Source organism: Pleurodeles waltl, chromosome 7, assembly GCF_031143425.1.
Source record: "Pleurodeles waltl isolate 20211129_DDA chromosome 7, aPleWal1.hap1.20221129, whole genome shotgun sequence".
Lineage (NCBI taxonomy): Eukaryota > Metazoa > Chordata > Amphibia > Caudata > Salamandridae > Pleurodeles > Pleurodeles waltl.
The window spans coordinates 253264706-253288107 of record NC_090446.1 but is presented as its reverse complement, the minus strand read 5'-3'; the positions used below and the strand labels follow the sequence as shown (position 1 = coordinate 253288107).

The following is a 23402-nucleotide window of genomic DNA, read 5'->3' as shown; positions in this document are numbered from 1 at the left end:
AGTTCACATGCTAGTATGGGGACCCCGGAATTCAGAGATGTGCAAATAACCAATGCTTCTCTACACCTATCTTGTGCCCATTTGGGAAATACAAAGGTTTGCTTGATACCTATTTTTCACTCTTTATATTTCACCAAATGAATGGCTGTATACAGTGAAAACCCATTGCAAGGTGCAGCTCCTTTATTGGCTCTGGGTACCTTGGGTCCTTGATGAACCTACAAGCCCTATATATCCCTACAACCAGAAGAGACCAGCAGATCTAAGGGTATACTGCTTTAAAAAATCTGCCATAACTGGAAAAATTTATAGAACACAGCATGGGCAGAAATGGCTCTTTTTTCACCTCAATTTCAACATTGTTTGAATTTACTTGTTCTTTCTGTATCAAAAACTTGAAGGATCTACACAAATGATCCCTTGCTGAATTCAGAACTCTGTCTACTTTTTAGAAAGGTTTAGCTGTCTGGGATCCAGCATTGGTTTCACACCCATTTCTGACACTAACTGGAAAGAGGCTTTCAGCACAAAAAATAGTATAAATGGGGTATGTCCCAGTAAAATTCAAAAATTTCTTGAAAAATGTGGTTTTCTGATTCAAATCTGCCTGTTCCTGAAAGCTGGGAAGATGGTGATTTTAGCACCACAATCCATTTGTTGATGCCATTTTCAGGGGGAAAAACACATGCTTTCTTCTCATTTTTTTTTTTTTTAAATGAAGGTTTCGCTGTATTTTGGCTAATTTCTTGGTCTCCTCCAGGTGAACTCACAAACTCTGGGTACCTCTAAAATTCCAAGGATGTTGGAAAAAAAGGATGCAAATGTGGCTTGGGTAGCTTATGTGGACAAAAACTTATGAGGGCCTAAGCGTGAACTGCCACAAATAGCATAAAAAGGCCTGGCACCTGAGGGGAAAAAGGCCTGCCAATGGAGGGGTTAATCACCGACTCCATCTTGACCAGTGACTTCATTTTGTGCTGAGCTTAGCTTCAGGTGCCTGCCGTCACATTGTGGCGCAGGATTTCTTCTACACCAAGCTTGTTTTGCACATAGAACATATTTCCGCTTCTTTCCACCAGCACCAGGTTGCACAGTGCAGGAACTTAACATGGGTGGATGAGGACAGTAGATGTGATAAGACGTGATAAGACATTCTTAGCTTGGGAATGTTGTCCATGTTCTCTTTACGGAAAACTACTGCTTCTCTGTCTCTGGAATGTGCATCGGGGCAGGGCCCATTCCTTTGTGAGTACATCCAGCATTTGAATTTCATAACTTACACGAAGGGAGGAGGAAGTTGGCAGAACCTTCCACTTGGGTTTGTTTAAGGTATATAAGGTGGGGAAGCTGGGCACTGAGGCAGAAGGAACTCATTTTGGGGGTGGACACACTAACCAAATCAAATCCCGTTGGGGAAGTTTCTCTTGCTCAGCTGCCCAGGGTTCCTCAGCTTGATGTTGGCAAGGATGATGCTGGATACGATCTCCATGGTGATGCATATTTATTTTTAATTATCTAGCTTAGGTATGCACATATATATATATATATATATATGTATATATATATATATATATATTCATTGTACATATTTATTGTTGTAATGTGCCTTTTATGCTTGCCATTGTATAACTGTTACAAGTATTTTAGCATTTGCACGTGTTTCACTGCATTCAAGTTAAATGTTCATGTTTAGATTTTCATGTGCTTTTAATTGATATCTGGGAAGTGCCTTATTAAATTCGTTACTCAAATTAGGAGTGCTGCATTCCTTGGCATTGGGTTCCTCTTAATTTGAAGCAAAGCAGAACAGGTACTCTGCCCGATCATCCTCTGAATCAGTCAACCGCTACTTAACATACTCAGCTCTTGATAGGGAGGCTCCATTTTGGCATAAATTGGGCCTATTTTCGTTTGGATAATTTCAACTTGGCATTCATGTCCTCCTTACCTGACAAAATACCAGGAAATATCTATTCAAAGCTAGATAATACCTGGGGCCAATCTTCAAATGTCAGCCAGATACCTTCAGGGGAAGCTTTTTGTGAGACTGTAGAGCACCTACATGGACCGATACCCACACCAAGAGTTAAAGGTCTGGCTCATAGGGGCAACTTTACACCTTTTCACTCAACTTTGCAACGGAACAAAATAAGATATTGCCATAGCCATGGACATATAGAGCTACTGCTCTATTCAGAAACACTTGTGCACTTTCTAGCTGCTTAGTACCATGGAGATGCCCTTTTGCCACATACACACACACACATGCACACACAAACACCCACACACACCTTTGCACCACCATGCAAGTTATTTATGAGCCTAATATAGGCTCTGTACTCTCATAGTACAGAATATTGTGCTTGTACTTATTTTAAACATTTCCTAGTGCATATTTGTGCTGTAAGGTAAAACATAACATGCAAAGTTAGAACATTTTGGAGAAAAGAAAACCTTTCTCCTTCTTTGCGCATACGTCAAAGAGGCATAATTCTTTGCCACAAAGACCTTTCAATGAACATTAGTAGATGACATTCTGTATTAAAATAGCATGGTTGGCTACACAAGAATGCACATGTTCACTCATATGATGCCTTTGATGCAAAATAGTGCAAGTGACTACTTTGTTACTTCTAGTCTATGTTCCTGCCTAGCATTCAGCTTTACTTGAAACCAGTTTTCTGCTCTCATTTTATAATTCATTCACCCCTCTACTTGACATTGCTAGGTTGTCTCATGCATTAGCCCTCCTTTGAGTGTAGTAGCACAGTTCTCTGCTGCGGCGAAAGATCACCCACCCTTTGTTTTGTTTTGTATTTCTGACAGTACAGCAGCCATTTCTTTTGGGAGAGAGCCTCACATAACTCTGTTGGCTCCTTTTGCTTTACCCAGAGAGGATTTATTTTAAGCAATCTTCACTTTAAGGCATCTTGACTTGCCTCCAACACTTGCATTTCTCTTGCATCGCTGTTTGTCTCCCTGGCTTCTAATGGAAGGCTAGGTGTCCTTGTGAAAAACACTGAAGTAGTCTCCAAATTTCTAATGATTTAGATCCCAATACCATCTGTGCTGATGAGAATCTGTTCACTCATATGACATTCCTTTTTTAGGTCCATGATATCGTAGCTTGAGATGATTATTAAGGGGCAAAGACACAGTACAGGGGACTTCATATTGAAACCCATTCAATTCAAAGGAGGAAACATCCTCCTAATCTTGAGGTGCATCACCAGATCCACCCCCCAACAGATGGTATTTGCTCACTGTCTTTCTTCCCAAGATATTTAGCAGTTCTGTTGGACCTCATCTCTTCTCCTTTCCATTAAAGCATCCCTCAGAAGGGCACATTCCAGCTTTCCATTGCCACTACCATTTGCTTTGTTTCTTCTTCTTGAACATATGTGAAACAGGTCTTGTTCACCAAGTGGTTCTTACTTGCTAAATGAGCTCAGACACTCCCTCATGCCAGCCACTGCAAAGTTCCCTTACAAATCTTCTGCCTAACACTAGTGTATCCACACAAGCTCCAGGACTGATTACTTGATTTAGCTTTAACATTCCCTTAGTTTTTCTCAGTGGCGCAACTGAAATGGTTTATCAGGAGTAAGAAGCATAGTTACAGGAATGGTCACTTTGCTTCTGCATTTCATCAGCCTCTTGTCCTGTACTAGTAGAGGGAAACAGGTGCTGCGCCAACATTGTTTAACTGGTGACTTGTAAGCAAAACTAATCAGCATTCATACACACACACCTCCACCCTCTGCATTCATGTGTACACCCCCCCACTCTACACATACATTCACACTCCCACCTCCACCCTCCCCATTCATACACACACACTCCCCCACCTTCTGCATACATTCACACCCCCACTCTCCGCATATATTCACACAACCACCACCACACATGCATACAATCACACACACACGCATATCTATTCTGACACACACACACACACACTTGCTCTCACTCATACACGCATACACCACACACATGCCCCTACCACCTCTCCCCTTTCTGGTCGGTCCACCTACCTGTCTGTGACGCACAGCAGCCAGCATTGAGGTGGTTGTACTGGGGGGTGTGGATGTTGGCCATTCCACCGCTAATGCGCAGTGCCGTGCAAGGACTGCCTTGCCATATTACTGCTTGTGGTGGTGCTGGCGGTGGAACCACCTCTTCCCACCACCTGTCAGGCCAAAAATGTCAAATTTCTGCCTGTTTACCGGTGGAAATTCGTAGGTGACATGTAATATGGCGGTCTTCTGACTGCCAACACTGGCGGTCTTTTGGAGCCCGCATCATCAGCGGTCTTTACAATGGGAAAGTCAAAATAAGGGCCTTTGTGCCTAATGATTAGTTCTTTGCAAATGTCTTAAACTGGATTGGCTTGGATACACATGGAAAGTTTACTGCTGGTAAAATTACTTTCAGATCTATGGAGTGAATGAGAACCTGATTAGGCTTTATATTTATAATAAAGTAATTTAAAAGGACCTGCATGTAAACCACTCAGTAATTTAAAAAAAAAACTGCTTCCTCTAAATTCTACACTTCACATTGCTGTTATTTATTGAAGCAATGATCAATTGATGAGTGGTATCATATTCAATTAAATTAATGAATCGCATTTGATTTCCATGTGTTGCTTGGATGGAATAATGTGGAAAACTATTTTTGTGTTGTTGATGTGGAAGCATAGGTAAGAGTGGAAGTCCAAAATGAAAATGTGGACATATGTAAAATTACTATAAAAGGAAAATGTATTGAAAGACATGGCCTGGCTTCTTCAGTTGGTCTAACCTGGTTGGTTCTAAGCCCCAGGAGAAGTAGGTTTCTGCTGGGTGATCAAGAAACCAGCCAGTGTCACCTTTCATCTAAGAAATACAGTAAGGGCCAGATATAGAAAGGGTTTTACAAGTCGCAAACAGCGAAAATCGCTGTTTGCGAGGCGCAAAATCCACATCGCGATGCCCATTCCCATTTTGAGAGTCGGTAACCTGGTTACCGACTCGCAAAACTGGACTGCGAGTTGCAAATAGGAAGGGGTGTTCCACTTCCTATTTGCAAGTCGCAGCGCAATGCAGAATTGCTTTATGACCGCGAACGCGATCGCAAAGCAATTGCAATTACCACCAGTGTCACACTGGTGGTAACCCATTCGCAAAAGGGAAGGGGTCCCTATGGGATCCCTTCCCCTTTGTGAATGGCCTTAAAAACATTCTATGGACCACTGCCTACTCTGAAAAAATGAAAACGACATGTTTCATTTTGCAATGCATCTCGTTTTCTTTTAAGGAAAATGGGCTGCATTACAAAAAAAAAACTGCTTTATTTAAAAGCAGTCACAGACATTGTGGTCTGCTGTCTCCAGCAGGCCACCGTCACTGTAATTCTGCGAGTCGCAAGGGGGTCGCAAATTGTGACCCACCTCATTAATATTAATGAGGTGGGCCTTTGCGACCCTTGCGACTCGCAGATGGTGCGAATGTTCCTGTTTTGGACATTGACTTTTGGAGGCAAAATCGGGACACTTGTGTGTGCCTAATGTTTTGCTGTAAAACAATAGAGGTGTTTGGAACTAAAGCTTTTTGCTCACCAAAATGTTGACTTCATCAAACCTTGACACTCCTTCTTCCACTCTTTAACTTGAAGCTCCAGTCTAATCATGTCTTATTGTCACTGGCTAGCCCTGCACGTCCGCAAACAGTTCTCTTACAGTGAATTCCATTACCTTCGTATCTTCACCAACATTGCCCATCCCACCTGTCTCATTCTCGGTGTGGACATCCTCACTTCCACAGTTTCTGACGGGACCTGTATCACTGACATGGCTTACCTTCACATTTTTTACACTCATTATGCAGAAATCAATCAGTGTTTTTCCTTGTAAGGTTAAGAACGTGATTAAAGGGCCTGATAGGAACACATTTCAATGTCTGCTTTAAATTACTGCTGGGTCCAGTTAAAACCCAACCTGTGGGAGCATTTAAACATTTGTTGACTATAAGAAGAAAACAGCCTCCGCCACACAATTTCAACCCAACCATCTTTTCTTTGGCATTGCAATTAAATATCTGTACTCCCTCTGCCCTCAAATGGCCGAGTATTCATATCACCCTGCACCCAATCCCACAGGTTTCTGCACTTGAGTTGAAATCACATTTTTTGTGAACATTTGCACGTTTCCTGTACGTAACACCTTGTGAAACATGCTGAAATTCAAGTATCATGCAGTTAAACTAATCACAAAGACAGTTTTCACATGTAAAACACCATTGTTGGCCCTGGAATCAGGCCCCAAAACGTTAGTTGACAGTAACAGTATATTCCGCTGTGCCGCATTAATACCGATCGCATTATCACACTTATAAAAAAAAATCAAAAAATGAAAGTCATAAGATTTGAAAACATCCTGTCAATAACCCATGCCATGAGTATTGTCCTGTAGGACTTACGTGGTTCTTGTGCTGCATACTTCTTTGGAAGGTGAGTTATGGCTTCTGTGCATCAGCATGGACACTTACACCAGTACGATTTATGTCCATTTATGGCACATTGATGACCTCTGTTCCTGGAACTGCTTCTCAAGGACGCTAAATAACAGCAACTGTACAGTTGCGCTACTAAATTGCGACCCGCAAAATATTTTGTTCCAAGAATATTGAGGACTGAATATTGAGGGATACAATATTGAAAGGTGGGTGCATATAGGGAAGTATAGGTTTACTACTCTTAACTCCACATTGTCAGATAAAGATAAATATTGCTAAGGTATAAATATGTGGAGTTAGGTTTAGAAAATCTTGTTTTTTTAATTTTTGGATGTTTTGTCTTCTATATTGTGTCCCAACAATATTCTAGTGTCAATTTTCAGCGTGCATCCCAAGCTGCACAATTGTCTGGTCTAGATCCAATTGGCCCATAGGTCTAAAGTTCTAAATTAATTCACGCTCTGTTTAACATATGTAGATATGTACTTTATTGCTGCACAATGGTACAAAGAACACAGCTAAGAAAATCTGCTTGCACCCAATGGTTTATAATGGAAAACACATGCTGTATATCAGTTTCCAGTGTCGTTCACCAAAGCATAGTGCTAATAGTTTTTTTTTTTACTTGCATGCTGTCTTCGTTATGCCTGGCTTCAGTGCAGACAACACACTTCACACACCTTTATCATGTACATTGTATTGTACCAGACACATTTACTTTGGAATGGAGGCAATTTGAACTGAGTAAAACCAAAACCAACAAAGTGAATCATTCATCGAACCAGGCGACACCCACAGTTCATACAAAGGTATTTACACAGCAACCTCCAAGCTGTCAGCTAGCTCTACTTCATACCCTGTGAATTTTTACAAAAAACAATGTTATGCCAAAAGCAATGTGGGAGCCACAGACTGTCTTCGGTTAACACCACACACAAGGATACTGCGCGTTAGGAAGACAACCTGCAAACTGCATGTGTGCTTTCCAAGATAAATGTATTGGCTTTTATGGTCGAACATCTGCACCATGTGCCACCAAACAGACTTGATCACAGAGAAACAAATTCTTATCCTAAACTTTGGACTTCGAATCTTTTATTCATAACGTGCAACATTTATGAATGTATTTTCAAAGGGTTATTACTACGCCTTGGATATTACATATGAATGACTGTATATTTGATAGTTCAACAAGACACATACTATTCCTTTAACATTAGTGTTATAGGATATGCTCTCAGAAAATATAGCATGTCTAGGACGTTCTTTGTTCTGGAGTAACAAAAGGACACAGCATAGAACACATTATGCACTGTTTGTGGAAGAAGAAATGTAGCAAATATTTATACATTTGCTCACTAGATAGTATTTATTAGCATTTAGTTAATTTGTGTTGAAATAGAAGGCAATGTTAGCAGGCAAAATCTTTTGAAGGCGTAGTGCTAGTATATGAAATCTAATCACCCTAGAATTATGCAAATTAAAGTAGCAATGCAATTTTAATGTCCACCCCTGCCAGGGTCTGTTCATGGTCTCACACCGAACATTACACATGACATCACAAATGTCATCATCAAAATCAATGAAGTGACTGTAAATTGCAATGTTAGCCATATATGGTCGGGTATAGGGCATTGGAAAGCACTTTTTAAGGTATAATAACACTTTCCAAGGTCACCTACCCACATCAGCATACAAAACGAAATCTTTATGTTGAGATGCCACACTGGAGACAAATAATAACAATTTAGAGAGTCTGTAGGGCACACACCGTGCTAACTATCCCCTCGGCATCCAAAACCTACAAGCCTTTCACCTTGTGCTCCTGCCTTGAGTGGCTGGGCACAGGGTGTGGTCTTCAGACCAATCTACCGCCTAAACAGCTGATGGAGCATTTTCTTCATGTTCTAGTTTGAGGTCAGAAATAGAGTTAAATGGTTTACTACAGAGTAACACTTAGGTTAATGTAAACCAGTCTCAAAACCATACTGTAGAGATTAATATTAGCAAATGGATAACCAACTCACCAAAATAAATTTAGACACATTAGCAAAAGGCAAAAAAGAAAATCAGTTACTGGTATGCAAAACAATAGATTATCTGATGTTCAGAAAACAAGGGCTGGTCAAACCTTTTAGACAATAGTGCACATTAATATAAGCTTAATAAATTAGCTATGGACAAGTGAGGATCTTCCCTAAACACTTAGGCAAGTGTTGAAATGAATCTAACTAAAGAACTTGAGGGCAAAAAGTAAAGAGAAAATATAGGGCAAAAAGAATTTGGAAAAATTACATCTGGGGCAAAAAGAACTAACATGTGAAGGTAAAAAAGTAGGTAAAAAGGGAAGGCATCAGCATTTCAGCATTTCAGAAGCTCAGCCAAGAGTCATCTTAAAAAGTCAAGTGTAAGCCTCAGCCACACTCAGCAAAGCATACAGTATGTGGGGAAGTCGGAGGTCTGTACCTCTTTAAGTTCAAGCGAATCTGCCCTACAATCAATCAGTGGTAGTCCAAGTTAATATGATGAGTCCACCCTGGATCAACCCATCACGTGGTCCAATGTTGTCACATCACATGACAAAACTGGGAAGATTGCTGTCTTTAGTCTCCTATACAACTTTGCAACAGGTATGAATCAGAATATTCTTTCCATATACTTTCGCCAAGGTTGGTTTCTCAGGCTCTCTGTTAGTAAACCAATATAACATCTATTTCTCAACTAACATTTTATTGGAAAAATACCTGCAATGAAATGTTGCAGAAAATGGAAACAGTTTCTCACATGAACGAAATTTCAGGGCTAGTGAGACTAGCATTGAGTAAGGGCACATTTAATTAAATGCTATATTGTGCACACATTTTAATTACACATTAATATAAACGTTGATTATTCTTTTTCCATTTCCTTCATGCTGCATTTGATATGAACAAACTAATTATTTAACACATGTAGATGAATGTAGTGGAGAATTACATTTTGAACTGGAACCTTTAACATAAGTGCACACATTACATAAACTATTATTGGTTCAAATGAAATTACATTAATTATACTAATAAGAAATGAGGATAGTTTAAAGAAACACTCTCAATAATTACATTTTGTTCAGTAAACAGCATGTCAATTTCTCTAACATTACAGTGAAAGTACTTTGTAACTGACTTCGAGTGCACCACTTAACATAGGCTTAACATTAGTTCAAGCATAGTATGGTAAATCATGGTCACATATAGATCAACACTCTGACGTTAGGGGTGGCAACAATTTTAATCTGTTCCACCGCCTACCACAGGGCAACAAACCATGCTGAAAAATATATTTGCTCCAAGCAGTGGTGCCAATTGAAGCTGTAGGGCACAAGTTTACAGTGTAAAGATCCCATTTTATATTACTCCTTAAGTGTTTACGATCATAATTTTGTAGCCTTTTGCTAATTCCACATACATGTTAATAATTTTTATAGTACAGCGGTGGCATTACAATGATCATGATCACTTTATACTTCCTTCGTTGTTGTTAATTTGTGTCCACTAATGGATGAGGGTGGCCCACGTACTCAGCCACAGTTTATATCACCAAATAATTGTCCTTGTTTATTGGCATGTAGTTAAACGATCTGTTTGGTGACTTCACATTTTCTATATGTAGAAACATTGTTAATCTAATTTGAATATCTTAGAAAATCTACCAGCTTTTAAACTGACAGACATTAAACGCATGGTGATTAATCATGTGCTCTCTCTACAGTGATGCAAGTGTGGAATCGATTTAACTAGCTCACCTAGCCATTATGGTAATTTGGTGATCTTATGAGAACACATGTTGACATAAAGAAAGAAGGATTGGGTAACATAAATTTAACCAGAAATAGAAATAAGAAGTCAGATGGAAGCTTTCTCAAATTAGTTGAGATGTTACCTGAGTGTTGAGTATATCCTTGTTGAAGGGTTTTGTGACACGTAATGGAGTGGAGCAAGACTAAGGCTCACAGTTGCAGGTTGTGGTGGGCTACCCTAGTAAAGCATTCGATGCAGCAGCTTCAACTAAGGCCATAATAACAGAAGCTAATAAAAATTGTAGGAAAGAAGATATATAGCAAAGCTTTGGGGTGGGGCAAAGATGTGTCAAAAGGGCCAAACACGTGACAGAGAGACAAAAATGATGGCAATGACAGAGATGAGTGAGAGGCTAATGGAGTGAGAGAAAAAAAAAGAGACAAGGAGTTAAAACTTCAAAGTTGGAAATAATGGTCGGTAAGAAAGGAAGGATGGCTGAAAGAAGGAAAGAAGGTAGAAATGAAAAGGGAAGGAAAGGACAGTAGAAAGAAGGAAAGAAAGAGAAAAGGAGAAAGGAAGTTTACAAACTAGAGGTAAAGAACGTAAGACAATCAAGGAAGTGACAGGAACGAAATTATACGAGAAAAATAGAAGGAGAGAAAGAAATAAGGAAAGCAGGAAACTAAAGTGAAATATTAAAAAAGAAATACGGAAAAGATTTATGAGAGACAAGGAGGGAAATAGAAGAAAAGAAAACAAAAGAATTAAAGAAGGAATGGCACCATGATAAGAAGAGCAGTAGGAGGAGCAGAAAGATGACAAGACAGGAATGAAGGAAATGATTGAAGAAGGAGACGAAGGAAGGAAAGAAGGGGAGAAGGAAAGAAAATGAAATAAAGGACAGAAAGGTGGCTTGGAGAGTTGGAAGGAAAGGAGAATAAACAGAAGGAAAGCAAGCTAGAAAGAAAGAGTTAATAGAGAGTGGGGAAAAGGACAGAAAGAATATGAAAGCAAAATAAAATATGACATAAAGAAGGAAAGCTAAAAAGATAGAAGTTACGAATGGATGATGAAGAGAAACAGAGAAGGAAAAATACATGAAAAATAAAAAGAAAGAAAGGTCATAGAAGAAAAGATAGCAGAAGTGTAAGAAAGCAGGGAGAAAAGAAGGAAGAAATAAGGAAAGACTCGTAAACATGCAGCAATTTGGCCACATTATTTTAAAAGTCGCACTGTAAAAGCATCGTTTTGCACTTTTTTCCCACAGGGGAGGGGACCAATTCTCGCAGGTCTGCATAAAAATGACTGATATCTCTCACTTTGCTTGCAAGTTTAGGGCCATATTAGTACTTTTTTTGCCCCGCATTTGTGCCACTTTTTGACGCAAAAGCGGCACAAACGTACAAAATATAATTGTATTTTGTAAGTTTGGGCTGCTTTTATGTCAAAAAGTGACACAAATGCGGCACGAAAAAAGTATAAATATGGGCCTTAGTGTCATGTGGTTCAAATGTGGGAAGCATTTTATGTTTCTGGCTACTCCCTTAAACAGGGGCATGCACAAAAAAGAGAAAAACAGAGCAGAAGCACATGCTAATCATAAGTAGACATTGGCTAGACAAACTGATTGCTCACATGTCTTTATAATTCCTGCCATTTATTTACCCAATATTTAAGTCAGTGAAAAGGAATTTACAGGGTCACTGGGACCTAGGCACAAGGGGTGAATATTCTCAAATTACATTTGCACCTGTTAAGCACTTGCACCAATTAAAAGGTATGTGCAAATATCACGTTACTCCTCTGTTTTCCTGCAAACTTGCAACATGTTTGTACTTAGGGGCATATTTATACTCCATTTACGCCAAACTCGGAGAAAAACTAACTCAATATTTATATTTTGATGTTATACATGCCTAACATCAACATATTACGTTTGCACCATTTTTTAGATGCATGAATATACCTTGCGTCAAGGAGATGCAAGGTAGATGTTCGCATCTAAAAAATGGTGATAACCCCATAGCCCCATATTTATCCCTGTGCTAAAATGACGCACCTGTGGGAGGAGGGCCTAAATAATGGTGCAAAGCTTGCTTTGCCATTTAATACTTGGGTCCTCATGCCCCCGGAACACCCCCACCCACACCAGAGGGACACCGGAGGATGGGGGACCCCATCCCAGGTAAGTAGTGTAAGAATAGGTACTTTTTTTTTTTAAATTAAAGTGCCATTGGGTGCCCAACTTGGGACCCCCTGCATGACCCAGGGTGCAATGGCCATGCCCAGGGGACACTGGTCCCCCTCTGCTGGCCATTGTGGTAGTGGGCATGACTCCTGTCGTTTCTAGGACAGGAGTCATGTGTAATGGAAGGTTTTGCATCAGAAAATGGCGCTAGGCTGGTTAGAGGCATTTTTTTTCCTCTAACCAGCCTAACGTCATTTTTTTGTGCAAAACCCCCTTCTCCCATACTGCCAACCCAACCCGGCTAACGTAATTTTATTTATGCTAGCCCACCCTTTGCACTGGCTTGCACCATTCCATAAATATGGCACCCGGCTGGCGCTCAGGAATGGTGCAAGCCGGTGCTAAACATTTGGATGCAAAATTGTGTTAGTGCACCATAATTGAAAATATAATTTGTGCATGTTATTCTCTATTTTTATACACTGATATAAAATTGATTTGCTCAGGAGGTTGTTATTCCTGCAGTTAACGTCTATTTATCCACAGTAAATAGGTGTATTACGTGTATTACGTGCTTTGTCCAACTATCCAATGTGGTCGGTTGTAGAAGTAGAAACACATTAAGTGGTCCACAGATCACATTCATGAACACTGATAAATATTTGAAAATGAGGTTAATGGGAGCAGTATTCAGTAAAATGTTGGCAGTATTTGCTCAATAAGTACCCATGCCCACCCAGGGGATCATAATAAGAAGCTGTAGGAAAGTACCATCTTGCCTGGCATGTTACCCCCATTTTTCACTGTATATATGTTGTTTTAGTTGTATGTGTCACTGGGACCCTGCTAGTCAGGGCCCCGGTGCTCATAAGTGTGCCTGAATGTGTTACCTGTGTTATGACTAACTGTCTCACTGAGGCTCTGCTAATCAGAACCTCAGTGGTTATGCTCTCTCATTTCTTTCAAACAGGCTAGTGACCAATTTTACCAATTTACATTGGCTTACTGGAACACCCTTATAATTCCCTAGTATATGGTACTGAGGTACCCAGGGTATTGGGGTTCCAGGAGATCCCTATGGGCTGCAGCATTTCTTTTGCCACCCATAGGGAGCTCTGACAATTCTTACACAGGCCTGCCACTGCAGCCTGAGTGAAATAACGTCCATGTTATTTCACAGCCATTTTACACTGCACTTAAGTAACTTATAAGTCACCTATATGTCCAACCTTTACCTGGTAAAGTTTAGGTGCAAAGTTACTTAGTGTGAGGGCACCCTGGCACTAGCCAAGGTGCCCCCACATTGTTCAGGGCCAATTCCCCGGACTTTGTGAGTGCGGGGACACCATTACACGCGTGCACTACATATAGGTCATACCTATATGTAGCTTCACAATGGTAACTCCGAATATGGCCATGTAACATGTCTATGATCATGGAATTGCCCCCTCTATACCATCCTGGCATAGTTGGCACAATCCCATGATCCCAGTGGTCTGTAGCACAGACCCTGGTACTGCCAAACTGCCTTTCCCGGGGTTTCACTGCAGCTGCTGCTGCTGCCAACCCCTCAGACAGGCTTCTGCCCTCCTGGGGTCCAGCCAGGCCTGGCCCAGAATGGCAGAACAAAGGACTTCCTCTGAGAGAGGGTGTTACACCCTCTCCCTTTGGAAAATGGTGTGAAGGCAGGGGAGGAGTAGCCTCCCCCAGCCTCTGGAAATGCTCTCATGGGCACACATGGTGCCCATTTCTGCATAAGCCAGTCTACACCGGTTCAGGGACCCCTTAGCCCTGCTCTGGCATGAAACTGGACAAAGGAAAGGGGAGTGACCACTCCCCTGACCTGTACCTCCCCTGGGAGGTGCCCAGAGCTCCTCCAGTGTGCTCCAGACCTCTGCCATCTTGGAAACAGAGGTGCTGCTGGCACACTGAACTGCTCTGAGTGGCCAGTGCCAGCAGGTGACATCAGAGACTCCTTCTGATAGGCGCCTTCAGGTGTTGCTAGCCTATCATCTCTCCTAAGTAGCCAAACCCTCTTTTCTGGCTATTTAGGGTCTCTGTCTTTGGGGATTCTTTAGATAACGAATGCAAGAGCTCATCCGAGTTCCTCTGCATCTCTCTCTTCACCTTCTGCCAAGGAATCGACTGCTGACCGCGCTGGAAGCCTGCAAAACTGCACCATAGTAGCGAAGACGACTACTGCAACTCTGTAACGCTGATCCTGCCGCCTTCTCAACTGTTTTCCTGGTGGTGCATGCTGTGGGGGTAGTCTGCCTCCTCTCTGCACTAGAAGCTCCGAAGAAATCTCCCGTGGGTCGACGGAATCGTCCCCCTGCAACCGCAGGCACCAAAGAACTGCATCACCGGTACCCTGGGTCTCCTCTCAGCACGACGAGCGAGGTCCCTTGAATCCAGCAACTCTGTCCAATTGACTCCCACAGTCCAGTGACTCTTCAGTCCAAGTTTGGTGGCGGTAAGTCCTTGCCTCCCCACGCCAGACTGCATTGCTGGGAACCGCAACTTTTGCAGCTACTCCGGCCTCCGTGCACTTCCGGCGGAAATCCTTTGTGCACAGTCCAGCCTGGGTCCACAGCACTCTAACCTGCATTGCACGACCTCCTAAGTTGTTCTCCAGCGACGTGGGACTCCTTTGTGCGACTTCGGGTGAGCACCATTTCACGCATCCTCGTAGTGCCTGTTTCTGGCACTTCTGCGGGTGCTGCCTTCTGCTGAGAGGGCTCCTTGTCTTGCTCGATGCCCCCTCTGTCCCCTGACGCAATTGGCGACATCCTGGTCCCTCCTGGGCCACAGCAGCATCCAAAAACACTAACCTCATGATTTGCAGCTAGCAAGGCTTGTTGGCGGTCTTTCGGGGGAAAAATACTTCTGCACGACTCTCCACGGCATGGGGGATCCATCCTCCAAAGGGGAAGTCTCTAGCCCTTGTTGTTCCTGCAGAAACCACAGCTTCTACTGTCCAGTAGCAGCTTCTTTGCATCCACAGCTGGCATTTCCTGGGCATCTGCCCATCTCCGACTTGCTTGTGACTTTTGGACTTGGTCCCCTTGTTCCACAGGTACCCTCGACTGGAAATCCATCGTTGTTGCATTGTTGGTTTGTGTCTTTCCTGCAGAATTCCCCTATCACGACTTCTATGTCCTTTGGGGAACTTTAGTGCACCTTGCACTCACTTTTCATGGTCTTGGGGTGGGCTATTTTTCTAACCCTTACTATTTTCTAATAGTCCCAGCGACACTCTACAAGGTCACATAGGTTTGGGGTCCATTGTGGTTCGCATTCCACTTTTGGAGTATATAGTTTGTGTTGCCCCTATCCCTATGTGTCCCCATTGCATCCTATTGTAACTATACATTGTTTGCACTTTTTTCTAATACTATCACTGCATATTTTGGTATTGTGTACATATATCTTGTGTATATTTGCTATCCTCATACTGAGGGTACTCACTGAGATACTTTTGGCATATTGTCATAAAAATAAAGTACCTTTATTTTTAGTATATCTGTGTATTGTGTTTTCTTATGATATTGTGCATATGACACTAGTGGTACTGTAGGAATGGACCAAGTGCTCCCTAAAGCTAGGGCTAGTAGAAGTAAAGCACTTCCTACTATCCCTCCCTCTACAGTGGATTCTACTTCTGAGGAAGAAGAATTTCCACCATGTGCAGAACCTACACCAGAGGAGCTGGAAGCAGACACTGTTGAGCTTTTGGGTGAAGGGGGGCCTGCCAGGGAGGAGCTGAGTGTGGCACAGCATACCTGTCCCACACTAGAGGGTCTAAGACAGCAAGCTGTCAAACAAGCTAATGGGGATGTCAGTGACTCTCCCAGAGTTTACTGGGAGGACAACCTCTTGTACACTGAAGCAAGGGATCCTAAACCTGGAACTGCCAGGAGGTTAGTGATTCCTCAGGAGTACAGAAAGTTCCTCCTAACTCTAGCCCACGACATTCCCCTAGCTGGGCATCTGGGACAAATGAAAACTTGGGACAGGCTTGTTTCCTTGTTTCATTGGCCTAGAATGTCTGAGGACACAAAATAATTTTGTAAGTCCTGTGAAACCTGTCAAGCCAGTGGCAAGACAGGTGGCACCTCAAAGGCACCCCTTATTCCACTGCCTGTGGTTGGGGTTCCCTTTGAAAGGGTAGGGGTTGACATAGTTGGCCCCCTTGACCCTCCTACTGCTTCAGGCAATAGGTTTATCTTGGTGGTAGTGGACCATGCCACAAGATACCCTGAAGCAATTCCTTTAAGGACCACTACAGCACCTGCAGTGGCAAAGGCCCTCCTGGGAATATTTTCCAGGGTGGGCTTCCCAAAGGAAGTAGTATCAGACAGGGGAAGCAATTTCATGTCTGCTTACTTAAAGGCCATGTGGAAGGAGTGTGGTGTGACTTACAAGTTCACTACACCCTATCATCCACAAACAAATGGACTGGTGGAGAGATTTAACAAAACTCTCAAAGGCATGATTATGGTACTCCCTGAAAAACTCCGCAGGAGATGGGATATCCTTTTACCATGCCTCCTTTTTGCCTACAGGGAGGTACCCCAGAAAGGAGTGGGCTTCAGCCCCTTTGAACTCCTCTTTGGACACCCTGTTAGGGGTCCACTAACACTTGTCAAGGAGGGTTGGGAACAACCTTTAAAAGCTCCAAAGCAAGATATTGTGGATTATGTACTTGGCCTCAGATCAAGGATGGCTGAGTATATGAAAAAGGCCAGTAAAAACCTTCAGGCCAGCCAAGAGCTCCAGAAGCAATGGCATGATCAGAAGGCTGTTTTGGTTCAGTACCAACCAGGGCAGAAAGTGAGGGTCTTGGAGCCTGTGGCCCCAAGAGCACTCTAAGATAAATGGAGTGGACCCCACATAATTGTTGAAAAGAAGGGTGAAGTCACCTACTTAGTTGACTTAGGCACTGCCAGGAGTCCCCTTAGGGTGCTCCATGTCAATCGCCTGAAACCCTACTATGACAGGGCTGATCTCACCCTGCTCATGGCAACTGATGAGGGACAGGAAGAAGACAGTGATCCTCTACCTGATCTCTTCTCTTCCACAGAACAAGATGCTCTAGTGGAAGGTGTAGTTTTGGCTGATTGTCTTACTGCTGAGCAGAAAGACCATTGCATAAATCTCCTGGGTCAGTTTTCTGAACTCTTCTCTACTGTGCCAGGTACCACTTCTTGGTGTGAGCACACTATAGATACTGGAGACAGCTTGCCTGTCAAAAGTAAGATCTATAGGCAGCCTGACCATGTCAGAGACTGCATAAAGCAAGAGGTGCAGAAAATGCTAGAACTAGGAGTGGTTGAGCACTCTGAAAGTCCATGGGCTTCTCCTGTGGTACTTGTACCAAAACCTCATTCCAAGGATGGAAAGAAGGAAATGCGGTTTTGTGTAGATTACAGAGGTCTCAACCAGGTAACCAAAACTGATGCTCACCCTATACCCAGGGCAGATGAGCTCATAGATACACTGGCATCTGCCTAGTATCTAAGCACTTTTGATTTGACTGCAGGGTATTGGCAGATCAAATTATCAGAAGATGCTAAACCTAAAACTGCATTTTCAACCATTGGAGGCCATTACCAATTCACAGTAATGGCTTTTGGATTGAAAAATGCACCTGCCACTTTTCTGAGGTTGGTGAACACAGTCCTACAAGGGCTGGAAGCTTTTAGTGCAGCATATCTGGACGATATAGCTATCTTTAGCTCCAGTTGGGATGATCACCTGGTCCACCTATGGAAGGTTTTAGAGGTCCTGCAAAAGGCAGGCCTCACTTTCAAGGCTTCAAAGTGCCAGATAGGGCAGGGGAAGGTGGTTTATCTGGGACACCTTGTTGGTGGGGAACAGATTGCACCACTTCAGGGGAAAATCCAAACTATTATAGATTGGGTTCCCCCTACTACTCAGACTCAGGTGAGAGCCTTCCTAGGCCTCACTGGGTATTACAGGAGGTTCATTAAGAACTATGGCTCCATTGCAGCCCCTCTTAATGACCTCACATCCAAGAAAATGCCTAAAAAGGTATTATGGACAGCAAACTGTCAGAAAGCTTTTGAGGAGCTGAAGCAGGCCATGTGCTCTGCACCTGTCCTGAAAAGCCCTTGTTACTCTAAAAAATTCTATGTCCAAACTGATGCATCTGAATTAGGAGTAGGGGCAGTCCTATCACAACTTAATTCTGAGGGCCAGGATCAACCTGTTGCTTTTATTAGTAGGAGGTTGATTCTAGAGAAAAGCGTTGGTCTTCCATTGAGAGGGAGGCCTTTGCTGTGGTCTGGGTACTGAAGAAGTTGAGGCCATACCTGTTTGGCACTCACTTCATTGTTCAGACAGACCACAAACCTCTACTTTGGCTAAAACAAATGAAAGGTGAAAATCCTAAATTGTTGAGGTGGTCCATATCCCTACAGGGAATGGACTATACAGTGGAACATAGACCTGGGAGTAGCCACTCCAATGCAGATGGACTCTCCAGATATTTCCACTTAGACAATGAAGACTCATCAGGTCATGGCTAGTCTTATTGTCCTTCGTTTGGGGGGGGTTGTGTAGGAAAGTACCATCTTGCCTGGCATGTTACCCCCATTTTTCACTATATATATGTTGTTTTAGTTGTATGTGTCACTGGGACCCTGCTAGTCAGGGCCCCAGTGCTCATAAGTGTGCTTGAATGTGTTACCTGTGTTATGACTAACTGTCTCACTGAGGCTCTGCTAATCAGAACCTCAGTGGTTATGCTCTCTCATTTCTTTCAAATTGTCACTAACAGGCTAGTGACCAATTTTACCAATTTACATTGGCTTACTGGAACACCCTTATAATTCCCTAGTATATGGTACTGTGGTAACCAGGGTATTGGGGTTCCAGGAGATCCCTATGGGCTGCAGCATTTCTTTTGCATCCCATAGGGAGCTCTGACAATTCTTACACAGGCCTGCCACTGCAGCCTGAGTGAAATAAAGTCCACGTTATTTCACAGCCATTTTACACTGCACTTAAGTAACTTATAAGTCACCTTTATGTCCAACCTTTACCTGGTAAAGGTTAGGTGCAAAGTTACTTAGTGTGAGGGCACCCTGGCACTAGCCAAGGTGCCCCCACATTGTTCAGGGCCAATTCCCCGGACTTTGTGAGTGCGGGGACACCATTACACGCGTGCACTACATATAGGTCACTACCTATATGTAGCTTCACAATGGTAACTCCGAATATGGCCATGTAACATGTCTATGATCATGGAATTGCCCCCTCTATACCATCCTTGCATAGTTGGCACAATCCCATGATCCCAGTGGTCTGTAGCACAGACACTGGTACGGCCAAACTGCCTTTCCCGGGGTTTCACTGCAGCTGCTGCTGCTGCCAACCCCTCAGACAGGCTTCTGCCCTCCTGGGGTCCAGCCAGGCCTGGCCCAGGATGGCAGAACAAAGGACTTTCTCTGAGAGAGGGTGTTACACCCTCTCCCTTTGGAAAATGGTGTGAAGGCAGGGGAGGAGTAGCCTCCCCCAGCCTCTGGAAATGCTTTCATGGGCACACATGGTGCCCATTTCTGCATAAGCCAGTCTACACCGATTCAGGGACCCCTTAGCCCTGCTCTGGCGCGAAACTGGACAAAGGAAAGGGGAGTGACCACTCCCCTGACCTGTACCTCCCCTGGGAGGTGCCCAGAGCTCCTCCAGTGTGCTCCAGACCTCTGCCATCTTGGAAACAGAGGTGCTGCTGGCACACTGGACTGCTCTGAGTGGCCAGTGCCAGCAGGTGACATCAGAGACTCCTTCTGATAGGCTCCTTCAGGTGTTGCTAGCCTATCTTCTCTCCTAAGTAGCCAAACCCTCTTTTCTGGCTATTTAGGGTCTTTGTCTTTGGGGATTCTTTAGATAACGAATGCAAGAGCTCATCCGAGTTCCTCTGCATCTCTCTCTTCACCTTCTGCCAAGGAATCGACTGCTGACCGCGCTGGAAACCTGCAAAACTGCAACATAGTAGCGAAGACGACTACTGCAACTCTGTAACGCTGATCCTGCCGCCTTCTCGATTGTTTTCCTGGTGGTGCATGCTGTGGGGGTAGTCTGCCTCCTCTCTGCACTAGAAGCTCCGAAGAAATCTCCCGTGGGTCGACGGAATCGTCCCCCTGCAACCGCAGGAACCAAAGAACTGCATCACTGGTACCCTTGGTCTCCTCTCAGCATGACGAGCGAGGTCCCTTGAATCCAGCAACTCTGTCCAAGTGACTCCCACAGTCCAGTGACTCTTCAGTCCAAGTTTGGTGGAGGTAAGTCCTTGCCTCCCCACGCCAGACTGCATTGCTTGGAACCGCGACTTTTGCAGCTACTCCGGCCTCCGTGCACTTCCGGCAGAAATCCTTTGTGCACAGTCCAGCCTGGGTCCACGGCACTCTAACCTGCATTGCACGACCTCCTAAGTTGTTCTCCGGCGATGTGGGACTCCTTTGTGCGACTTCGGGTGAGCACCATTTCATGCATCTTCGTAGTGCCTGTTTCTGGCACTTCTGCGGGTGCTGCCTGCTGCTGAGAGGGCTCCTTGTCTTGCTCGATGCCCCCTCTGTCCCCTGACGCAATTGGCGACATCCTGATCCCTCCTGGGCCACAGCAGCATCCAAAAACACTAACTGCATGATTTGCAGCTAGCAAGGCTTGTTGGCGGTCTTTTGGCGGGAAAACACTTCTGCACGACTTTCCACGGCGTGGGGGATCCATCCTCTAAAGGGGAAGTCTCTAGCCCTTGTCGTTTCTGCAGAAACCACAGCTTCTACTGTCCAGTAGCAGCTTCTTTGCATCCACAGCTGGCATTTCCTCGGCATCTGCCCATCTCCAACTTGCTTGTGACTTTTGGACTTGGTCCCCTTGTTCCACAGGTACCCTCGACTGGAAATCCATCATTGTTGCATTGTTGGTTTGTGTCTTTGCTGCAGAATTCCCCTATCACGACTTCTATGTCCTTTGGGGAACTTTAGTGCACTTTGCACTCACTTTTCAGTGTCTTGGGGTGGGCTATTTTTCTAACCCTTACTATTTTCTAATAGTCCCAGCGACCCTCTACAAGGTCACATAGGTTTGGGGTCCATTCGTGGTTCGCATTCCACTTTTGGAGTATATGGTTTGTGTTGCCGCTATCCCTATGTGTCCCCATTGCATCCTATTGTAACTATACATTGTTTGCACTGTTTTCTAATACTATTACTGCATATTTTGGTATTGTGTACATATATCTTGTGTATATTTGCTATCCTCATACTGAGGGTACTCAATGAGATACTTTTGGCATATTGTCATAAAAATAAAGTACCTTTATTTTTAGTATATCTGTGTATTGTGTTTTCTTATGATATTGTGCATATGACACTAGTGGTACTGTAGGAGCTTCACTCGTCTCCTAGTTCAGCCTAAGCTGCTCTGCTAAGCTACCATTATCTATCAGCCTATGCTGCTAGACACCCTATACACTAATAAGGGATAACTGGGCCTGGTGCAAGGTGCAAGTACCCCTAGGTACTCACTACAAGCCAGTCCAGCCTCCTACAGAAGCCGGCATTGGAAATAGTGTAAGAGATGGAGATACAGGGAGCTGCAGGTGGGGCCCTGATGGACCCTTTCAAATGAGTAATTCCAAGAGGGAATCAATAAATATATTATTTATAGTCAGGCTTCTCCAACGAGTTGCTGCGGAGGTACTGGTAGTTCCCTCCAGCTTCTTGTGTGTAACCCTCTTGTGTGATGCCCACCCTACTAAAGTAGATAATTTTGCTTAGTTGAATTAACATATTAACATATGTATAAAAAATTGAAAAGTATTTGAGATGAAAATGTGTACATTTTCAGAAGTCATGAACTGATGTTTGGAGAACGAAGGTTGGATTTCCAAAATACATGTAGAGCTGATATTCCAGTGATAAATCATGTGGCATTGAGGAGACGTATTATTGCTAATATGATTACCTTTGTGCCAAGGGCATTGCAGCCGTGGTTGTTATGTATTACCCACATAGAGGCATTGCACATTGACAAAGCTTTTTTCACATTTCTGCTAGCAACCATCCTTGGTAAACTGCAGTGATCACTGCTAGTAATCTGGCACTTGATTGCCACTAATGTAATCCTGTCTGAAGTGGTCAACATAAAAACACTAAAATATTAGAAGCTCGGGATGATTTTCATTGAACATAAGTAGCTCTTAAAACAGGAGTGGTATTAGACGCCTGGACCAAACCGCATCCATATTTGAACTACTTATTTCAAATTAAGATCTCACTTAAAGATGGCCAGAAAAAGGGCAGCTGACCATGGTTTCCCCATCTACACGACACTTAGTTCCCCTACTTCTTTATGTAGGGGGATTATTTTGTAGCAATTTGAATTGTTCTGCATGGTTTCCCTTGATTTTTCCCTTGCCTTGATTTTATTTTTTTCATTTTTATGACTGTGCACTACAGCACTTTCACTCTTGGTTGCAGTAAATGCATTATGTCCATTAAAGCTGAACTTTTAAAATGCCTACTTCAAATTGGTGTATTTAGCCTTTCAGTAAGGACATGCTAAGTTGACAGAGGCTATGTACCAGTGACATGAAAGATAAATGTCATAAGTGATATGCAGTATATATCTGCACCATCCATATATGATTCAAGTGCACAGCTTCAGAGTACACCATAGTACTTTGACTGTTCTCTAGCATTAAAACATGTCCAGTGATGCTTGACAATGAAGGTGTTTTGCTTTGTAAGAAACCTACTTTTGCAAATCAGCTAAGTCACAAATAAGCAAGCCTAACAAACCCACAGGACTGGGTGATTACTATGTAAAAGTGTGAAAAGGTAGATACTAAGTAAAGGTATATTGCCACAGTGAACAAATGCAAAACTACTGCTACTTTCTAGTCAAAACCTTATT

The 23402-nt window shown here is 43.2% G+C and overlaps 1 protein-coding gene across 6 annotated transcripts in view; it reads right to left on the bottom strand.

Annotated features, from left to right (window-relative positions):
• BCAS1 (brain enriched myelin associated protein 1) overlaps positions 1 to 23402 on the bottom strand; it is a 364378-nt gene that overhangs the window by 213871 nt on the left and 127105 nt on the right. The gene's annotated exons all lie outside the window — the stretch shown is intronic.